The following is a 21,451-nucleotide window of genomic DNA, read 5'->3' on the forward strand; positions in this document are numbered from 1 at the left end:
TCTCCCTACAGATGAGGAGCAGGCTGTTCATGTGTCCAGACCATTAACTTCCCTCCATTTCTTGAAATTTTGTCCCACTGTTGTCCATTGCTTGCTTATTATGCAGGCCTAGGGATCATTAGGGAGCCCTGAAATCCAGGCATTTTTCCAGAGGGAAATCCTTTGCATTGAAGTTACTGTTTTTCTGTTATTTACTAAGTGTCTTGTTTTCTATTTGCCTGCTAGTGAAACTCTTCTACCATTTTCCTCCTTGTCATTTAATTGGTGCTATGGCCAAAACCAGACTCCCTCTTCGCAAAACAGATGCAGAAAGTGGCTTACTGTGTTCCCAAGCTGTCCCCAAATTATTGTGACACCAATTAGGGCCTTTTTCTATTGCAGCAATATGTAATCTACCAGAGCTGTATTTCTAATGGTGAATGAGGTGTGTATGTCCTTTGTCACACTCTAATAGCATAATACCAAGGAGAATTCCATTTGAGAAGTAAATCAAGGCATTAATTATGACATTGTTTTGTGATGTGAGGATGTGTCCTGGGTGGTGTTGGCAGTATGACTGTCTCAAGCATTCACTTCCTGTGTTACCTTCCTGTGTACTGTCACTTCCCCTGCCTGGCCTCAGTTTACTACCATGTAAAAGAAGACTCCTACCACCTACTTAATAGAGTTGAGGAGCTAATTTCTTTTTACAACAGGTTTTGGAGTTCATTAAAGGCCCTATAAGTTGTTGTTACACTTGCAAATCAGCCCAAAGCTTAATTCTGGTGGCTGGAATTCAAATTAATGCAATGTTTGAAGGTTCCTTTCCATTATTTTTTCCTTAGTTTAGGTAAAAGTAGAAACTTAGTTTCTACTCTCAAGGATAGCCCTGTTTGCCAGGAAACTATCCTTCCCTTCCTCTCTATCAACAATTGCCAATCTTTTCAAAATAACAAGCTTGAATTAAGGTGTATGGTTAAGCAAACATATAGCATCTACAGAGAATCTGCATATGTGAGTCTGTTAGGTTGAGGCTCTACCACTGTGACTCAAAATTTCTAATGTACTTGAGATTGCTTTGCATTTCTACACCTAGATTGTGCCATTAAAGTTTTAATTGTTGAACGATATTGCCTTCATTTAAAAAAACTGAGACTTTTGTGCATTGTGAGCCATCAGAGAGAGACTGAGAACTCTGCAGGCTCCAACTTTGACTGCAAATTTATGCTACTCTGTACTGCTATTGCTGACAGACAGTCTAGGCCTGTTTAACCATGCATCAAAGCGTGAAGCCTCCCTGGGTCAGGGGAGGAAGTTTGCCCCACATGCCTAATCTAGAGGTCATTTCAGAGTTTCAATTATCTATTAAAATTGTGTCCCTGAAACATGACTGGAAATGATACATTCAGTTCATAAATTTTAGCTCATGAGCCACATTCACCACAGCTTTCATGGGAACTTGATATATCCCCTCTATAGACTCTGGGGAGGAAGATGTCTGTGCCATCTTTTTTCTTTCTTTAGATAACTGGGCCTGTATGCAGATTTTTTTCTATTTCCTTCTACATCTTCTACACCAGCTTTTCAATACCATCATAAACATATACCAGCCCAAGCATTGAACCTGTTTGCTCCAGACAGAAAGGATGGTCTTGCCATAAAGCAGAACTTGGCTTAAATCCCAACTGCCATAGGCTTTCTGTATGATGTTAGGCAAATCATTTAATTCCTAATTGCCCACCTCTAGAATGGGGTTAACCATACTTGTTTGCTGTTGTGGCAAGGGCTTCCTTACGTATACCTAGTGAACTGGGATCTTGGTCCTGGCTGGGACACTTTTATGTGCCACCATAATATAAATAATAAATAGCTGTCATTCACCAGCCCTTTAGCAGGATGATTGGTAATGGGGGGGACACCCAGAGAGAGGTTTTGTTGTTGTGTCACCCCCCCCCCCCCCCCCATGAAGATACCCATATCCTATTTTGCCTGAGTGAGCACATGGCCATATTCTTCCATTGTCCATTCTCCTACAAGCTGGAATGACTTTTGCCATCTATTTTGAGAAGGGTTATCTTTCACATTGCAGGAATTCTACTGAAGATATTTTTAATATGGGAAACAGTTTTCAGTCAGCCAGGCAAGGAAGATTTTAAGCAATTTCTGGTAGTTTAAATTCAGCAGAGAGTACAAGCCAACAGGCATGTGGTTTGTGGGTTACGATGTAATACTCCATATAAATTCTGCCTCAATCTCAAATTCTCTACAATTTGAGAATAGCCAGGTATTTCTGCTAAAAGGCTGACACCTCAATTGTCATTGTTAAGATCTGGCATTCTCATTGTGAGATGAATCAGTTCATACCTTTTGTAGTCTTCAAGCAGGAAGAGATATCATTAAATCGATTCTTATGTGGAAGGGTATTTTCACAACTAGAAGAACTGTGGACTTAAGTTTCCAATAAAATTATACTTAAGATCTATCAAATATCTGGGTTAATGTTTAGTCACTGACTTAGTCTGAAACACGTTGGGAGTATAAGATTTTAAATTCCCTTCCCTTCCTTACGTTACAATTAAAGTGAAAACTGAAAGTGATTTCTGCAGCTGAGGAAGGAGGAGAGCCCAGTCTCTAGTCTCAGCTGTTGAGCAAAGATGATCAGATAATGGTGTTCACTGGGACTGATCCGGTGTTCACAGTAGCCAATAGAAAGGCTCCATTGGCTTCAGGAAGCTTTAGATTAAGTCTGTTTTGATAGTTTGGCAAGTGATACTTAAGTCATGAAAGGCAATTATTTGCCAGTGTTAGTTTTTGTAAACAAGGGCGGATCAGGAATTAAGAATTTTCTCTTATAGGAAGTATCAACATTAGGAAATTTATTTTCCAAAAGTGAAACTACCAAAAAATTGAATGGAATAAAGAAAACCCTGAATGGTTTAGAGTCTGAAATGTGAAAAGCAAGCATATTTTTTATTTAAAATGAGACAATTTGACATTTTGAAATGATATTTAAAATTTTTGACTGGGGAAAATAACGTTAAAAACTATGATTTCCCCACAGAAAATGTTGACATTGAAACTACATTTTCCTATGGGAAAGCTTGTGTTTGAAGGTTTTTTTAGTAGGTTTACCCAGCATAATACCACCCACCAGCAATGAAGATAGGAAGAGGTAATATTTGATATATGAAGCAGTGATTACAGAGGAGAGACAGCATAGAATCATAGAGTGGTAGGGCTGGAAGGGACCTCTGGAGGTCATCCAGTCCAGCCCAGTGCCTGAGGCAGGATCAAACCATCCCGTATGATCTGTAATCTAAACTCTACATAAGACTACCATCAACCCTGACACAACACAGACCTAACACCTTAACCTGCCACAGATAAAGCAGGGGAGCCATGGCAGATAATGTCCTGCTTCTATGAAATATTGTCAATATATGGTCAAGAGATCCCGGGTGAAAGGCCATGTCCTCCACTACAGAAGAAGGCAAAACCCCCCACAGTCTATACCAATCTGACTACGGGGTAAAATTCGATCCTGACCCCAGATATGGTAATTGGTAAGACCCTCAAGCCAGGAACCTCTGGCTTTGGTCCCAGCAGGAGCACTGGTACACTCCAATCCAAGTCCCCCCAGCCTGAATACCTCTGAAAAAGGCTTAAAAATACTGACATGTGTAGCAGAAAGGGGTGGGGGGGCATGCTTTCCCTCTTCTTTATGTCAGCCCTTCAGATATTTGAAGACTGGTATCATGTCCCCTCATAAGCACCTTTTCCACAAGCTGAACATTCCTAGCTCATTCAGCCACTCCTCATATGACTTGCCTTCCAAGCCCTTTATCATCTTTGTTGCCTACCTCTGGATCCTCTCTGATATCTCCATGTCCTTTTTAAAATGTGGAGCTCAGAACTGCTCACTCTATTCCAGATGAGGCCTAACCAGTGCTGAGTAGAGGCACTATCGTCACTCACGTCTTACACTTAATGCTTCTGTTAATGCATCTCAAAACAGCATTCACCATTTGTGCGGCTGCATCTGCAGGCTTGCATTGAGTCTGTAGTCTACAAAGACTCCCAAGTGCTTTTCCGTAGTGCTGTTGCCTAGTCAGGTGTTTCGCACACATTTTGGGGTTTTTTTTATTATTCTTTCCAAGGTGTTGCACCATGCATTTTTTCCTGATTGACAATTCTTCTCAGTACTAGTAACAGTCCCTTTTGCCATGAAATCTATTCATCTGTGAGTCTGTCATTTTGTGAGGGCAGGTGACAAACACCTCTGAATTTATAGGTTTTAGTTAACAATCCTTGTATTGCATCCAGCCTTAAGTAATTCAGGTGCCTGTTTGAGACTTTATATACATGGTACCACTCATTGTCTTGGGTAGTATCTCCATCTAGCAATCAGACACCTCCCTACAAGGTATAACTTGCTGACATATCTTGCCCTCAAACATCCGGATAGCAACCCTTTGCCTGACCCATCTGTTTCAATGTCATAGTACAGGAGGAGGTTACTTGCCCCTCACTATCACAAACTCTTGATCTGGCCCAGAAGTTGCAAGATGGTTTTTACCCTAAAGAATCTGTTCTTTTTTTTTGGAGGGGGGGTGCAATTGTATGAGTTGTAAGTATTCTGCCTGTTATAAGACTGCCTTCCCTTGCTCTGTCTTAGTAGATCTCCTTTACCACGCAGACCCTGTATCACCAAGCCTGTTGAAAACTAATTGGGGAACCTTCTCAAATATTGTAGATGTCTTATTCTTTCTTTCTTTCTGCAAAATGAATCATACCAACCATTCTCAAGGCCTCTACCATATCAGCACCACCTCTGTGCCATGCCTGGGAGGGTACCTGTGAAGCACTCCTTGCTCCCACTCTGCATCTACCAAATCCCCCAATTGTGTCACTATAGCGACAGATTCACAGAAGTTTAGGAACCTTGTGAGATAACTGGGTCCAGCCCCCCTGCTCTGGGCAGGAAAGACTGGGGTCAAATAACGCCAGCAAGGTGTGCATCCAGTCTCTTTTTGAAGATAATGTAGCCCTAGGCACATGTCCAGAACCGCTCTTGGGGTGAAGCTATACACTATACTTAGACCATACTAAATCTGTGCAATGTTAAGCAGTGTTACAGTTGGAATGAGCTGAGTAGATGCACTGCATATGCCTTGACACTAGAGGACTGGTGAACAGGAGTATGGCTAGAAGCCAAGACAGGGGGGCTTCATCCCTGCTCAGGGGAGGGGGGGTGCTAGGAGCAGTGCATCCTGGGATGCTGGAAGACTGCAAATTGCTTGTTTTATCTCCATGGAACAGACTGAAGTTACCTTAACACAAGCTAAGTAGCATAACCCAGAGTTAACCCTTGCATTAAGGATTAACTTTGAAATGCTTAGAGGGCACTTAGTGTGAGTTAATAAGCTTTAACATATGGATTCTCATGTTTTAATTGCCTTTAGTGTGGTCTAAGTGTAACATGCAAGTTCACCCTTAGGTCGAGCATGGTTATTGGCACATGCTTAGTGCTGCTCCAGATTGGCTATACAATCCTGGAAATAAAGCGGTATGTTCTCGGACAGGGAGCAAGTGAGTGGGGTGTGCTTCATGGCAGGACTCTGAAGTGTAGCATGAAGGTTCTGTAGAAGATGCTGTCAGTGCATGACGTCTTTGTCCCATAAATGGCTGTCCACCTGTTTTCCTGCATTTTCCATCTATCTATAACAGTTCTTATTTTATTTTATTTTATTTTTCCATTTATTTCCAGTTTTCTGATACTGTTTTCTCCTTTTGCTCATATGTCAGAGGCCTGACTTTTTTTTTCCCCTTCCCCCCCCCCATTGTTTTGCACCCTTCATAGGTATTTATGTGTAGGTGTTAAATGGTTGCAGAAGGCTAGCACACTACACCCACTCTGTGCAAGGCTTAATGGATGCACAGCTGTAAAGCAGAGGTGAATAAGACTCCAGTTGTCTGAACAAAAGCTGGCTTCAGGTATGTGAATTTTGGCCAAATTAGGGTTTCAGTGAACTGTAAATGTAACCTTCACAAGAAGTGGAGGTAGCACTACAGAATCTTTTTCATTTTTATTTTATAACCCTTGCCTAATGTTAATGCCACAAGGCACCTGTTAATTTTTAAACAATTTTTCCTTAGACTCTTATTGCTATCAAAAACACAGTTCAAATATCTGAAAGTGAGAAATTTTCTAAAGGAAGCAAGTCAATGCAAGGAAATCCTTAGATTTCTAACCCCGGCCTTAACTCTTCCCTAAGCCTCTCTCTCAGTTCTACCAGTCCCCTCTGGCATGTCGTACAATAGCTGCTACTCCATCGGTATTGAAGCTTCAGTGCTGTCTAGCACAGCAAATCAGTTTTATGCCCACTGTGGATGACTCCATCATTCTTCCTTTCCATGGCTGAGACAGTCCATTTTGTCAACTTTCCTGGGAAATATGCAGGCATTTTCCAAGCTAAGACCACTCTTGCTGGAGAATCCTCCTCCATCTGGGGTCAGGCTAAGTAATGCCTTGGCTGATCCTGACTGCCTGGTTTGCTTTATTCCTATGTACCATTTTATTGGCCTCTTCTTTGATTAGGAAGTGTTCAGATCATTCTATTATAGGATTTGCATATAGATCCTTTACATTGGAAGAACAATGAGAAAGGGGGTCTTTTTGACCTCATGAAAGGTTTTCTGCATAGGGCCTATTTCATGGCTTCTGGGGGGTGGGTCATTTCCCTCCTCCTCCCCCAGCCCATGTGCGTTTTACTGGCAAGCTGAGGATTCTTAAGAACTGAGATGCAAGTATTAGCTTCTCAACAGAAGCTTTATGAAGTGTGCATGGGGATGATGAGTAGGCCAGAATGTTCCCTTTGAACACTTTTCATGGCTAGCTGGGGGAGTAGTGTCCTGAAGAACTGTTTGTTCTAAAGGGCCCTGAGGAGGCGAGGGAGGGACAGGTTGTTTGAAGCATTTTAATGCCGTTAGGATGGAGTAAAAGGAGGGGTCTGAAGAATTTCATCAGCACCTGTAGCCATTACATGAAGTTTACCAGTATTAATCCATTCAGGGCTCATGGAACAGAAGCCCTTTAGCACTTGCCTCTGCAGTTCATGGGCTGTTTCTGCCTGTTGGAGTCCTTAAGCTATTGTGGTCACCTGTGATTTGGAGTTGCAAGGCATTATGCATGTGTGTGAGAGGGGGAAATTGCAGATTAGAAAATGAGGGGCTAGAAGAAATTTATGGAAATGTGGGAGTACTGGCAAAGTGCTGCTAGTGTGGACATAGCTGTGTGATAAAGTTGTTCTGGCCCTGGGATAGGAAAATCCCTATTTCCTCCCTCCACTTCCCCCCCCCCCCCCCCCCCCCCCCCCGCAACAATTCAAGAGACCCAGAGAGAGAAGTAACTTGCCCAAGTCACCCAGCAGGCACATGGATGGAACAGAGCTGAGAAGGGAACATGGATCTCTTGAATGTCAGTCTGGTGCTCTGGCCACTAGGTCACACAGCTGTAGTCACAGAAACAGCCATTTATCAAAGCACTTTGCAAAGTGTGGTCCCTAAAGTCAGCTGAGAGCCAAGGTTGCTTGGTGAAAATGTGTAGGAGGTCGTTCCAGCCAGTTGCTCCTCTGCTCTGGAACTCCTTCACTCTTGAAGCTTGCCAGAACCCGAGCACGGACATCTTTCAGAAGCACTGTAAGACATTCCTATTTGGCAGGAGTTTAGTAAATGGAACTAGGCTAAGATGTTGTTGGGGGGGGGGGGGGAGAGAGGGGGCCTGTATTATTATAGTTCCTTTTTAAGTTGGTTTGTTTTTTCTAGCATCCCTGCTATATAAGTTATTCTGTCCTCTTATTGTAAGCTACCCCGAGCCTTTGTTGGGAAGTGTGACATATACACTGCATAAAGAAACACATAATATACTTGACCTAAAGCTGGGCTTCATGATCTCAACTGTGTGCCAAGTCGCAGGGCCAAGGTCACCTGGGCAGACCTGTAGATAGAAATGGGATTGCACAGCTGTCACTGAGGACAGAACTGGGTTGTGCAGGAATATAGGAGGGCAGCATTTGGCTTGCAGAATCAGTATTACTAGCAAGGATGCCTGAAATGGAAATAAACAAATGAACTCAGCCTTACTATCAGATTCTATGTTAAACAGAGTGGAAAAGTAAATCTAGACTTCTGAGTGAATTTTGGAAGATACAGGAGTGTGAGTGTGAGTACACATGCATTCTCTCTCTCTCACAATAATACACAAAGGTCATCTACTAAAACCACTAGTACAGCAGCACCATTATTCTATTAGTTATGCCAAGAACATGCCTTGAATATATAAAGGACATATACTGCCTATCTTTAAAAAAATAATTACTGCTTCACTACCTTTCAGAAGAGAGCTTCAGGACTTGGAGTTACTCTGGATAAAATGTTTCATGATCAGGTGGAGAGGTAGACACTAGGTCAACAAAGGAAGCTGTTTTGAGGAATCCAAAGGTTTGACAGTCGGCCTACACTTTGCAACAGTAATAGTGACAACAAAATGAAACCTTCCAGGGATTTCAAATCCTGGGCTGTTTGTGGGATGAGGGGAGAGAGATACAATTTCACTTTCTATTTGAGTTCAAGTTGGTAAAGGATTCCTTCTTTCTCAACAGCACCAGATTTCAGTGGTCCACACTGTGATCTCAATCAAGTTCAATGGGGGCTTTGCTACCAACTTCAAAAGAACTGTTTCAAAGTATTCACTGGTAGGGGATCTTACTAAAGTGGGGCTGCCTTCGAGTAGATGACTTTTTGGGGTCTGATCCCTGGAGGTTATTTATTTTCCTTCCCTGCTGATTCTCTATAGATTCATGATTTTGTGAACAACGAGCTCCTCCTCAAAATTGGGTCTCACTCCTTTTCCTTTTGTAATCAGTGAGAGTTTTGCCACTGATCTCAGAGAAGAACTCTATCCTTTGAGAGTTAAAAAGGACTTGCTGTTGTGTACAAACGTATTTGTTTAAAAACTAATGTCTTTTCTAAAATTTAAGGGGTAAGGCCTGGTTGCGGGAGGATGAGATCTGAAGCAGGACTCATAAGTCTTATTACCAGGTCTGCCCCAGACTCGCTCTCTGTTAAGTTAGTCACCCTCTCTTTGCCTGAGCTGCAGTGAAAAGGGTTGAAATATGCCTTATGGGAAAGTTTTTTATAACATTTGAATTAATGTTAATATTCGCAAAATATTTAGTAATCATCAGGTATAAAGTGTTATGTACTAGAATTGTGAAATATTAGCAATAACAAAATTATGTAGTATGTGATGTTTGGAAAATAGGGATCATTTGGTTTCTGAAGAAGGAGAAAGATTAGAAACAGTTGAATGGTGTGTGGGAAGTCCTGAGACAAGAAAAGGGTGAATAGATAGGAGACAGTTAAGATCAGAGCGACACAAGAATAAGGCCACAGTCATATGGGTTTGTGGACTACCAAACTGGGAAGTGGCAAGCTAATACTGGGGCCCTTTTATAAATAAGTGTCAATTTGTAGAAAATTAAACCATGGCAATGTTGGAAATTTCATTTTGAGGGGGGGAAAATGTTTATTTTAGGGTGGTTAGGGATGAAAATGCATTATCTGAAAGGAGTTGTTCATACTTGAAGCGTATCAAGAGAGCTAATTTACCACCTAGCAGAACAGAGTTGAAGAAAGGAAAAGAAACACACATCCCTCCTGAAGTAACATAAAATTGGCATTGCAAACTGAGGAGAGCCAGGTAATTCAAGTTTGAAACTGACACTCCGTCCTTAACTCACCCTAGGTAATTGTTGCTTTACGTGCGGTTCGCATTGCAGTGCTCAGCCACACTTTCATAACCAAGTTAGTAGAATTGTGCAGAACTTGCATGCTAAGATGACTGGCTGGAGTTCAGGTCTGATTCATGTAAAGTTGTGAGGTTTTTTTTTTAATGAATTTGTACCCAGCTTTGACCAACTATCACCTTGGGAATGAAGTAATTTAAAACTGCATTATTTGTCAATGAGGGCTATATTTGATTTTGACAAAAGTTAAGATCTTAACACCCCTAAATTTGAAGGTTTGAAATCCATGTCTGGTTAGAATTGTTAAATGGAAAAGCTAAACTTTCCTCTCATTGCAGTTTTATCTACTGAAAAAAATTGCCAATGTTTTTTTGTTAACTACCAAATACACTCTTCTGACAAAGATAGAGCATTGGATATTCCTTCGGAAAATGAAATAGTTTGGAAGGTTAGGAGCGAAACTTGAAACATCCGGGTTCTCCATTTGCGTCACAAACATCCCATTTAGGGGTGCACTGATAGTGATTTTTTGGGGCCAATACTGATGGCTGATTTTTAACGAGCCATATCGGCCAGTACCAATCTGATTCAGATATGCAGCCCTGCAACATGGAGAGTAGCATCTGGCTGATAAGTCTGTTGGGGGGGGAGGGAAGGGACGTTGGGGGGGGCAGATCGAGGTCCTCATTGTAAGGGAGGGAATGGGGCCAGGGCAGGGGCAGGCGCAGCCTGGGTGAGTCGGGCATGAGATGGAGCTGAGGCCCATCTGGGGAGTGTCACAGTGCAGTTTCCACCACTGCACATACCCCAGGGGGGCATGTATCCTTGGCTCTGCATGTGGGGTGAGGCAGGCTGTCGCTGTGGGTTGGGTTCGGGGTGGCGCTGGAATCTTCTTGGTGGAGGGCTGGGCCAGGCTGCACTCAGGGCGGGCGGTGTTGACCCTGAGAGCGGGACTACGGTGAATTTTGGGGTAGCTGCAGCCCCCCCCCCCAACCCCTGCTCCAAGCACCACCATTGCCTGCCCCGAGCGCAGCCCAGCCTAACCCTCCATCCCCAGCTGGGAAGAGCCTGGTGCAGCCCCTGGCCCCAGCCCACAGAGGCAGTCCGCCCCTGCCCCACACACAGATAAGGGGGTACACCCCCCCTATGCCCTCCTAGGGTATTTGTAGCGGCAGGAGCTGCCCCCCCCAGACTCCCCAAATGGGCCGTGGCTCTGTCCCATGCTCCGCCCCACCCCTTCCCTTACCATCAGAACCTCGATCTGCCCTGCCATGCCCCATCTCTCCCCCCCACCCCTTCCCCCACAACAGACTTACCAGCCAGATGCTATTCTCCATGCTGCAGGGCTGCATATCGGAATCGGATTGGTATTGGCTGATATGGCTGGTTAAAAATCAGCCATTGGTATCAGCCTGGAGCACATGCCCACCCGGGGTTCATGCAGCAGCTGGAGCCACCCACTCCACCAGCCCACCCCACCCTGGCTGGGCAACGCCTGCCCCTTCCCCAGCCCCACTCCCTCCCTCACTCACTGTGGTGCCTTGATCTGCCCCTTTCCTCACCCCTTCCCCCACAACAGACTTACCAGCCGGACCCGGCTGTTCTCTGTGCTGGTGGGCTGTGCTCCTGGCTGCCTGTGTGCTGCACTGCGGCCGCACGCATGCACACAGCATTTATTCACCACCTCAGACAAAAAAAGCTGATTGATGATGATCTCAATTTTCCTTATATTGATGCCAATCTGATATGGGACCAATGTATCAGTGCACCTGTAATCCAATTATTTAAGGAAAAAACAGTGAAATGTGCGAAGTGTGTAACATGATTTAATAGATTTTCAGAGTATAGTTGTAGGGTTTATCCTCAAGGGGAAGCTTTGTCCTTTCTGTTGTTCCAAAAATGGACCTCGCCTTGATACACCAAGGCTCCGGTCCTCGGTCCTGCAAACATGCGCACAAGTTATCCCGCTGAGCTCAACAGAATTATTCATGTATATAAATACTTGTGGGATTGCCACTCAGTGTTGTCTGTTTATTTTTTCTAGGCTCCTTTTGAGTAATACATAGGAATTAGGCAATATCCACTATCCAGGGCCTGAGTGAAATACCATTGAAGTCCATGGGAAGACTCCCAGAGATTTCAAACAGACATTAGGATCTGTCCTTTATTGCCCATGGTCTTGTCTGGGTGGGGAAAATTGATCTGCATAATTATTCTGGAATTGCTATTCCAGAATTAAATGATTTATTCTGGAATAAATCCCCAGTGGGGACACTATTCCAGAATAATTACTGTGCTTTGTGAGTCAACATGTTGTTGCAGAATAAAGGTGCTTTTATTCCAGAATGATGTGGGTAGCTATTCTCTAATAAATAGAGTGCAACACCTGTGCTTTGGTATTCTAGCTTTGTTTTAAATTAGAATAAGTGATGCTAGTGTAAATCCCTTTTTATAGCCATGGAGCCTTTCTACTATTGGTTTTGACCAAGGTGTAGCTACTCCAGTATTAAAAAAAATCCAAGTATAGACAAGCCCATTTAATGAACTCAAGCCAAACTCCTGATCCTTTTATCTAATCTGCATAGGTGCCTGTGTCTTCAGTAGGACTCTGCCTGTGTGCATGGATCCACCTACATTGATTTGATTGCAGAGTGGACTTCCCCACCAGTAAAAGAGTTTGAATATTGTTCTTTGTCTGGGGATGAGCTTGATGGGGAAGGTAGGTTATGACCAGGCTTGGCAGAATTCGATTTGTAATTTTGGCAGATAATATTGATGTTTATTTTTTAAAGCATTTATTTAGATTTTTCTCCATTTTAAATTTTCAGGATTGTGTATAATTACAGGTGTGGGGGAGACAACTTATTAATGACAGTATACTATTATTATAATGCAGTGAAACTTCCTGCCACGGCAAATGTAACTACTGTAGGACTGCCACCAGCTGAGCGGCAGAACTACCATCAGTCCTGGCTCTGCTCACCCATAGCTCCTTCATCCGCTTTGTCACTTCCTCCCTTTGTTCCCAGTCCTTTGGGGTTTCTGGGAGTTGCAGTCAAAAGTATAGCCAGCACAGTTCAGTAGGACTGTTCCCCGTTGTCACACACTCCCATCAGCCATCATTTTTCTTACATTCCCTTTCTATGAATTTTGATTATTAACAATGGAAATATTGGTTTGTCACCCTGACTGTGAAGTTAAATCAACATTTAGCATCATTTACTGATAAAAATCAAATCCTGCCAAGCCTAGGTATGACCCAGACTATTCTAAGAACTGGAACTGGTTTTGAAATTGCTGTGCACATCCACCCCCTCTCACATTTTCATAGGTGCCCTATTTACTGAGACATTTCTAAGGTAGCTGAAGGAAAAGCTTTCATCGTCTTCATCTCTGAGTTGTTATGGAAAAAGGAAAATGCACATTAATTAAAATGTCATAACTTTTTCTGTATTCATGTAGCCTATGAACAGGCTTTGAGTGAACTGTGAGCGCACAATTTTTCGACCTCCCATTAGGTACTCATCTCCCACTGAAATATAAGGCAAGGCTGTCAAACGTCTTTGTTTTTCCCCACTCATCCCTTGGCTTGGATCTGGACCATAGGGATACTGATGGACTGGATCTGGGCATACCTCCAGCAGTAGGTGAGCAGTAGTGGTTGCATGCCATTGGGGTTAATGCACCCATCCCTTGTCCCTCCACCTCCCTCACATGCCCCAGTGGCACTCCATACACCAAAATTCAGCAGTGGGCCCCACCTCAGAATTCCACTCTTTCCAGGAGCCCCACAGACCTGGTGATATGGCTTTATGGGTCAGACTTTGCCCGTGGTCTTTTTCTTTGACACCCTTGAATAAGAGTTATGTGCCTAAGCACTTCAGGTTCCTTGAACGGTCTTACTTTGCTGTCTATGTATTAACTCTGTGCATGCAACTTCCAGAGTTTCTGCAATCTTGAGGGACCAAGAAAGGAGCTTTTCTATAGCTAATACAATGCCTGTTAGCTCCTAACGGATGTAATAGAAGACGCTGTAGCCTGATGCTCAAAGTTACTGTTTCAAATGTCACTACTTGTGAACTCAAAATCTGTAAGTGTTTTAATTTTCATATAAACTTCTGTTTCCCTGAATATATGCCATAGATTAATTGTCATGCCAAAAAAAAGGAGGGGAGGGGAAGAAAGAGGTATATCTGACTGAAGACCTTTGACAAAAGGAGCAGTTCATCAATGATGCAATGATTCTGAAATCATCAGTCTTAGAAATGGGCCAAGCTTTTTAAAACACTATATAAAAAGGGCACAAATTTAAGCTCAGTCCCTATTGCTGTAGCCAGGAATTCCTCCTACGTGAGTTCTGAATTTGTAGAAGGGGGGCAAGTTAGCCTAGCTTTAATAATTGAAATAGATCTTCTGTGTCTATTTAAATCTGGCTAACCTAGATTTTATACAAATGAAGCTGGTTGGAAAATGGTATTGCTGGGGGAAAATATCAATACAAATTAACAAAAAAAAATGTTTTTTAACATTTTTCCACATTTCTGTGTTCAGTGCTCTTCCCCCATTTAAAAAAAGATATTTTGGTTTTCCAGAGAAACACATTTTCCATAAACTTTTTAGTTATTACCTTATTTTGGCTTATTCTTTTTTTCTCCTAACAAAAAATTTCAATGCAAGTCAGGACTGCTGTGCACTTCTGCATGGCCTTTCCACTGAGAAGCTCAGTCATGAAGTTCTCAGATAGATCCATATCCTGAAAAAATTTGACTGCTCTAAACTCTGAAATGGGTAGCATCTTACTGGATCAAGTGATTATGTTTAGGTAAAAGAAAAAAAAACTGGCCTAAAGGAACTGATAACACTGTTCCAAATGAACCATGCTCACCCCCTTATGCAGAGCTTTGCAGTCTATTAATACTTTTGTGACTAGTTACTATATTTTATGAACACTTTTTAAAATCTGAATTTTTTGGCTTTGCTTGAAATTTTCCATGATTTAAAAAAAAAAAAAAATTAAGTAAAACATTTTTTCATTTTATTAGGTAAAACTCTCTCTGTCTCCTCTCTTAAAATCTTTTTCCCTTTGGAAAAAAAGGTTGGAGGGGTGGAGTAAAATGTAAGTTTCCCCCCTGAAAAAATAGTTGGGAGTATTCAATTGACTTTATTTGGTTCATCAGATAAATGGCTGTCTGCTTCAGTTGCAATGGGGACCATTCTGATTTGCTAAACAAGGCCTTTCCTATACCTAATATGCGTGATTTCAGCGGCATTTTAATTTGATGACATCAGGGTCTCCCTTTGAGAAACCACTTCAACGTTTTGCTTTTGTTAGTGGAAAAGCACTGAATGAAGGTGCTGAACTAATACTCAGAACATATTCTGAATTAAATTTAAGTAGTGCAGACCCACTATAAGAAACATGAAAAACAAATTGTAGGAAATGTTGGTGCTGGGAGCTACATTTGTTGTTTTTCTGGTGAAGGGAAAGAAATCCTTCACACATGGAGCACTGCACAGACTCTGTAAAGAGCAATCTTATCTTTAAATTGCATCTTGACCCAGTCTGTGGGGCTTCTAAATTTCTAAGCAAGTCAGTGAGACTACATTGAAAAGAACTTCTAGGGCAAAACTGCTTTATACTTGTACCTTCTATAAATACCAGAGGAAACTGAGCACTTGAAAAACTAAGGAGAATGATGTTACAAACTTCAGGGCAGATGCTATGCAGAGCTACCTTATATCTTGGCATACTGAATCGTAACACTCCATGGCTGATGTAGTCTCTGTCCTCAATGGGAACCTGATCCAAACTCTGTAGTAGCTGGTGAGAGGAGCAATGCTTTCATTATTTATGGGGAAGCAATCTTTTTTTTTTTTTCTGAGTTCCACTGCTTGGTGATCTCTTGTGGCAGTGAATTCCAGAGGTTACAGTTAGGTGTTACAGTTGGGGGGGCGCGAAAACATTTCCATATCAATTTTAAGTTTGCCTTTTGTTTTCATTAGTTTTGTCCCTATTTTGTATGATGAAGGGGCTATAATCAGAACCTGTCAATTAGATTAGATGACATTATAATGGAAATGTATAAGCTCTGGCTATGCAACAGCTGCATATCCTGAATATCTAGCTGTATTTTTCAGTTGCTAAGGCAATTTTATTACAATTGGATAATAATAATGTAATTCTTTTTCTGAAATCTTGCAGGAAGCTTAACTTGCTCCAATCCTCAATAGCAGTTATGGTATCCAATCCCAAGGTGATATACTGCATACTCAAGCATGTCATTTGAAGTGCACTTCATATACTCTGGTTTCTCTTCTGCACAGTGTGGCCTATTGGCTAGAGCAGGGCTGTCAAACACATAGCCCTCAGGCTAGATCTGGCCCACAGAGAAGTGTCATCTGGCCTGTCAGGCTTCCAGAGAGGCCAGAAATTTGGGGATGGGGAGATGGCTGCCAGAATCTGGGTCATGGAGCCCCATTGGGAAGATGTGTCAGCAGAGGGCGCAAACTGGGGCTGCATTTACCTGCGTGGCTTGCCCTGCTGCCACCATCACGAGTCAATGGACTAAGTTTGACACCCATGGGATAAAGCATGGTCTGGTGTTAATAGTAATAATAGTAGTAGGTGGTGGTAGTGGTAGTAGTAGTTGTGATTGGCTGCATTTGGGTTAGAAATCTGTCCCAAAGCCATAGGAACTAACTTGGAATATTTTGGATGTATTTTCAAAAAAATATAGAAGAAAGAAAAGTCAGAGGCTAAAACCTGGCATCATCAGAATAATTATGGCACAAGCTCCCCCTTTGCAGTATTGTCAGTGGCCTCCACCACCCCCTGCTCAGGGCTGCCATTTCTCTTTACCAGCGAGTTCTGACTGTCAGCACACAGGGTTCCAGAAGTGTAACCAGCCCCTTCACTGCCTGGGACCTGTTGGATACCCCTGGAGAGCAGGAAATGGGGAAAAGAGAGGGAGTGAAGTCTTACCTGCTGCTGCTCTCATCTGTATGAAGGCGGCTGCTGCTGCTACTACTGGTGCTGCTGTAGTGGCATTGGCAGCAGCCCTGTGGCCAGCCTCCCTGAGACATTCCTGGGGCTCCATTTGCTCCTCTCTCACCTCCCAAATATGTTACTGGGTATGCAACACTGTGCTTGCTGTGGCAGAGACTACCTGGGGGTGAGAAGGAGCCGTTTTCTCCTTGCCCCTTCCCCCTTATTTATGATGCTCCTGGGTGCTTCTAGTCACTTGATTTCTTGAGAGCATGGTCTGCTGGTTGTCTGGAGAAGCAGGGAATTAAGAGGAAACTCTTCCCTTGTGATGTCAGTCAAGTAAATGTGCATGGCTCTCCAGAACTGAGATGCCTTTAGTGGCGGGTGGGTGAGGCCCTCATTTTCTGCAAATGGTTTAAGGGAGAGCAGATGATTGGTTCCTGATTCCAATCTATAAGCAGACTTATTTTCTCAAACTTTGGTTTTTGAAATTATCCCTGGACAGCTTTAATCAGCATATAATTCATTGCCTTGATATATTTTCTGATCCCAGCATAGCTCAAGCTGACTTACTGCAATCGTTCTTTTGGCTTGGCTGGGTAGAGTTACTGCTCTGAGGTCAGGAGCTCCTCCATTCAAAACCAGGCTCCCTCTCTCTGCAGCTATTATGCATGCAGTCTGTATGTTAATGTTAATCACCCTCTATCATGAGCCCTGCAACATCTGTTCAGCTCTGTTTTCATTCCACTGCCAACAAGTAAGAAAGTCGTTCAGCTTTCTAAAAGGGGGAGAGGGGGAGAACTGGTAAGAGAAAGGATGTGTGTCGCTCTTAACAGTGCGTGTTGCCTCTTGTTTCAGTCCCTTTATTTTTCTCCTGAATATAACTGTCGTTGAGAACAAGCAGGCTGCTCTCAGCAGCATGCAGTCTATAAACCATCTCTGTTTCCTGCTGATTTCATGTTTTGCTAGGAAAGACATTGCACAGGAATCAAGATAGGATTGAGTAATGAGCATGGGCCTTCTTTGAACAACCACTCTGAGAGACAAGCTCATTCTTTCTCTCCCTCCTTCTAATTCACTCTAAAGGGAGCTAGATGCAACCTGTCATATAACAATAGACCTTTCCTTGAATGGCAGGTCCCTTCTCTTGTGCCATGGTTTTGTCTTTTTCTGTAGCTGCGTGTCTCTGGAAATGTATTAAAAGCTCCATGACCCAGATGTTTGTGGACTGACTGAAGCAACTGTCACTGCTTTAAAAGACATACTTAGCAATATTTCCCCTGAAGGCCCAGTGGTACCTTATGGGAAACTTTGAAAAACATTTGAGTGAATTCTGCTTGGATCTAATATTTTCTGTCTTTCTCTTCCCTCCTCCTTTAATTACAAGAGGTGGTTGCATGATGACAAAGTTTCTGCCACTTGAGTCTGTTGGCTCCCAGTAATTATTCCCCACTTGAAATCTTCATCTGCTCTGTGTGGCATCACCACAGTTAGCTGTGCAAAAGAGATACTGAGGAGAGTTAGTGTTAGTTTGTTCCATAATTCAAGCAGTGTAAAGGGGACAAAGTCATATTCAGGTTGTCTGTTGCCTCGTTTTGAGCTGAACCTGAAGAAAAGTGGCTTGAAGTTAGCTAGAATCAATGGGTTTACAATGGTGAAGGAAACTCGGTGAATTGTTCAGCCCAAGAATGAACGTCTGAATTATCTGTAGTGTTGAAGTGATGTTGTGGTCATAACAGTTTAGGAAATATGTGAGAGGCAAGCATTTTTGGGGGTGATAGTTTTTTCCGTTGACTTCAGTGTGCATTGGATGAAACCCTAAATGCTTGATTGAGTAATAGCTGCGTGGGGACCTAAGACTGCTGTTGGTACAGGCTTCCTTTGTCTTTGTACAAACTAGATCCAAGTTGGACACAAGCTTGTAGCTGGAATTGAATTCTTCCAGAATTTGAAATCTTGTTTAGGTTGTGGTCTACATATAGAACAGAGAGGTGACCACCCAAACCGACAGCTGGGGAACAGTGGAGGGTATCCAAGCAGGATCAATTTCCATATAAAAGCTCCTTTTCCTTCAACTTTCAAAGCTCAGCTTGCTTATCTACCTGTTTTTGTAAAGCACCGTACACACCAATAGAGCAGATAATAGTAACTGTGGGCATGTATCCCTGGTAAAATCACATGTGCAACCTTATGTAAACATATGCAAATTAGGCCTGGCACTCTATCCCCTTACAACTTGCCAGTGCAGCCTTTGGTTTTGTACTGCTGCCCAGAGTGAACAAAGATCTTGTTTTCTTGTAGGAGTCCCTCATAACAAAAAAATGGGGAAGGACATTTAACAGAACATTATAGATGGGCCAATAGTCAAATAGGTTATGATTTTCTTGCTGTGAGTGCAATTTGTTTCTGTAAGTTTGTGCCTGCACAAACTGTGACTGGTAGAAATCTGAGCGCCATCGCCTGTAGTTATCTGATGGGTCTGTGCAAATGAGCTCTCAGAATTCCAGACCAATCTGAGGGTATATCTGGACTAGGGGAAAAACAGTATTAAAAATGTTCACCTTCAACAGGTAACAAGTGTTAAAGTACAGCTTCCCTTGTCTCTACTGGAGTTTTGAAATGTTTCAGTTAAAATGTAATAATTAGTATATTTAAAAAAAAAACACCTTTTTTCTTTTCTTTTTTTTAAATCTAGTTTACCTTAAAAACGTGAATGTCAGCTCAACATATAACATGGGTCTTGCCCCAAAACTAACTTTTGGTCATACCCAGCTCTAGCTCAAGTTATGTTACTTTAAACTCAACGGATCTGTTGAAGCTCAAATCCAACAGATCTCGACTATTAATGCAGTGGAAATGCAGCACTAGCTGTAAAATTCAGTAGCAGCTAATCTGATCACTGCTACTAATCCAGCCTACCTGTTTTTCAATGTGATTACTTTCTTTCAAAATGGGGTGCCTTGAGTGGAGTAACTTGCATATGCGGTACTAACTCAAACTAGCTTATGCAATGAAGGTCAGGCCTAAGTGTGTTTGGCCGCATTTTTGAGTTTGGGGTCTAAATTAACAGACTGCTATTTGATTCAAGTTCATTGATTCCAACGTTTGTTTTAGGGGCGTGCAAGCATGCATACAAGCAGACACAGACACATACATACTTTTCTGTGGTTGTCCTTAGGGACTGAGGCCTCATCCACCAATTTGAAGATGTATGGTACACCACAGATACCATGCCTTGGAAGAAACATTTGTGGAGTGTCTGTATTAGCATGTATAGTCATGTTAGTTCTTTTATCAGCAATTAACTCAAATTAACTCTCCTTAATAAGGAGGACATATCTTTAGTCTAGACAACCCCTAAAATAAGAATGAGAGAGTTTTCTTTCCTTCCAGCTCCCCCCAGCTTTGAGAGAAGGATATGGATGAGGAAATAATTGCCTCAAGGCGTCCCACAAATACAGAAGAATTTTTGGAAATACTTTGGGTATTCATCTTGCATATTTATGTAAGGCTAGATTTTTCTGTCCTTATTCACACTCAGTAAATCATTTTGCTGTATATGAATTCCATGTGACTTTACTGCTCATTAATTTACTCCCTGGAGTAAAAAGGTGCCTTGTGTTGGTAAGTGTGGTAGAATGCTCTGTGGAGCACTTAAGTGTCGATGAGAGCTTTTGAAGGAGAAAAGTAGCTTGGGGTAGATAAAGTTTTTTTTGGTAGTTGTTAGAACAGAGGTTCAGAGGTAGCAGATCATAGAAAGTTAGGGCTGGAAGGGGCCTCAGGAGGTCATCTAGTCCAACCCCTGCTCAAAGCAACGAGATCATCCCAGCCAAAGCTTTGTCTACCTGGGTTTTGAAAACCTCCAAGGATGGAGCTTCCACCACCTCTCTGGGTAACCTGGTCCAGTGTTTTACTACCCTCCTAGTGAGAAAATTCTTCCTAATATCTAACTCAAACTTCCCTTGCTGCAACTGAAGACCATTGCTCTTTGTTTTGTCATCTGCCACCACTGAGAACAGTCTAGCTCCATCCTTTTTTGAACCCCTGTTCAGATTAGTTGAAGGCTGCTCTTAAATCCCCTCTCAGTCTTCTCTTCTCTAGACTAAAGAACTCCAGTTCCCTCAGCTTCTCCTCATAAGTCACGTGCCCCAGCCCCCTGACCATTTTTGTCGCCCTCCCCTGGACTCTCCAATTTGTTCACATCCTTTTTGTAGTGGGGGGGTGGTGGGGGCAAACTGAACATAGTACTCCAGATGTGGCCTCACCAGTGCTGAATAGAGGGGAACAATCACTTCTCTTGACTTTCTGGCAACACACCTACCAATGCAGCCCAATATGCCATTAGGCTTGGCAACAAGGGCACACTGCTGGCTCACATCCAGCTTATTGTCCCCTGTAACCCCCAGGTCCTTTTCTGCAGAGCTGCTGCCCAGCCAGTCAGCCCCCAGCCTGTACTCATGCATAAGGTTGTTCCATCCTAAGTGCAGAACTTTGCACTTGTTGAACCTCATGAGATTTCTTTTGTCCCAATCCTCCAATTTGCCCAAGTCATTCTGAATCCCAGCCCTACCCTCTAGTGTATCTACTACTCCCCTCAGCTTGGTGTCCTCTGCAAACTTGCTGAGGGTGCACTCTATGCCATATTTCAGGTGCCAACTAGACATGGAGCCATTGATTACTA

The 21,451-nt window shown here is 42.7% G+C and overlaps 1 protein-coding gene across 6 annotated transcripts in view; it reads left to right on the forward strand.

The window, feature by feature from the left end:
* The window catches only part of ETV6 (ETS variant transcription factor 6), a 175,092-nt gene that overhangs the window by 20,622 nt on the left and 133,019 nt on the right, over window positions 1-21,451 (forward strand). For 2 of the 6 annotated variants that reach the window (XM_019482257.2, XM_059726658.1), the window contains exon 2: window positions 5,840-5,973. The exons of the other annotated variants lie outside the window; for them this stretch is intronic. The gene's annotated coding sequence lies outside the window, so the exon portion shown is untranslated. The remainder of the gene's footprint in view (window positions 1-5,839; window positions 5,974-21,451) is intronic. 6 annotated transcript variants of the gene reach the window in all.

The sequence above is a fragment of the Alligator mississippiensis genome, chromosome 4 (genome assembly GCF_030867095.1).
Source record: "Alligator mississippiensis isolate rAllMis1 chromosome 4, rAllMis1, whole genome shotgun sequence".
NCBI classification, from domain to species: Eukaryota; Metazoa; Chordata; order Crocodylia; family Alligatoridae; genus Alligator; species Alligator mississippiensis.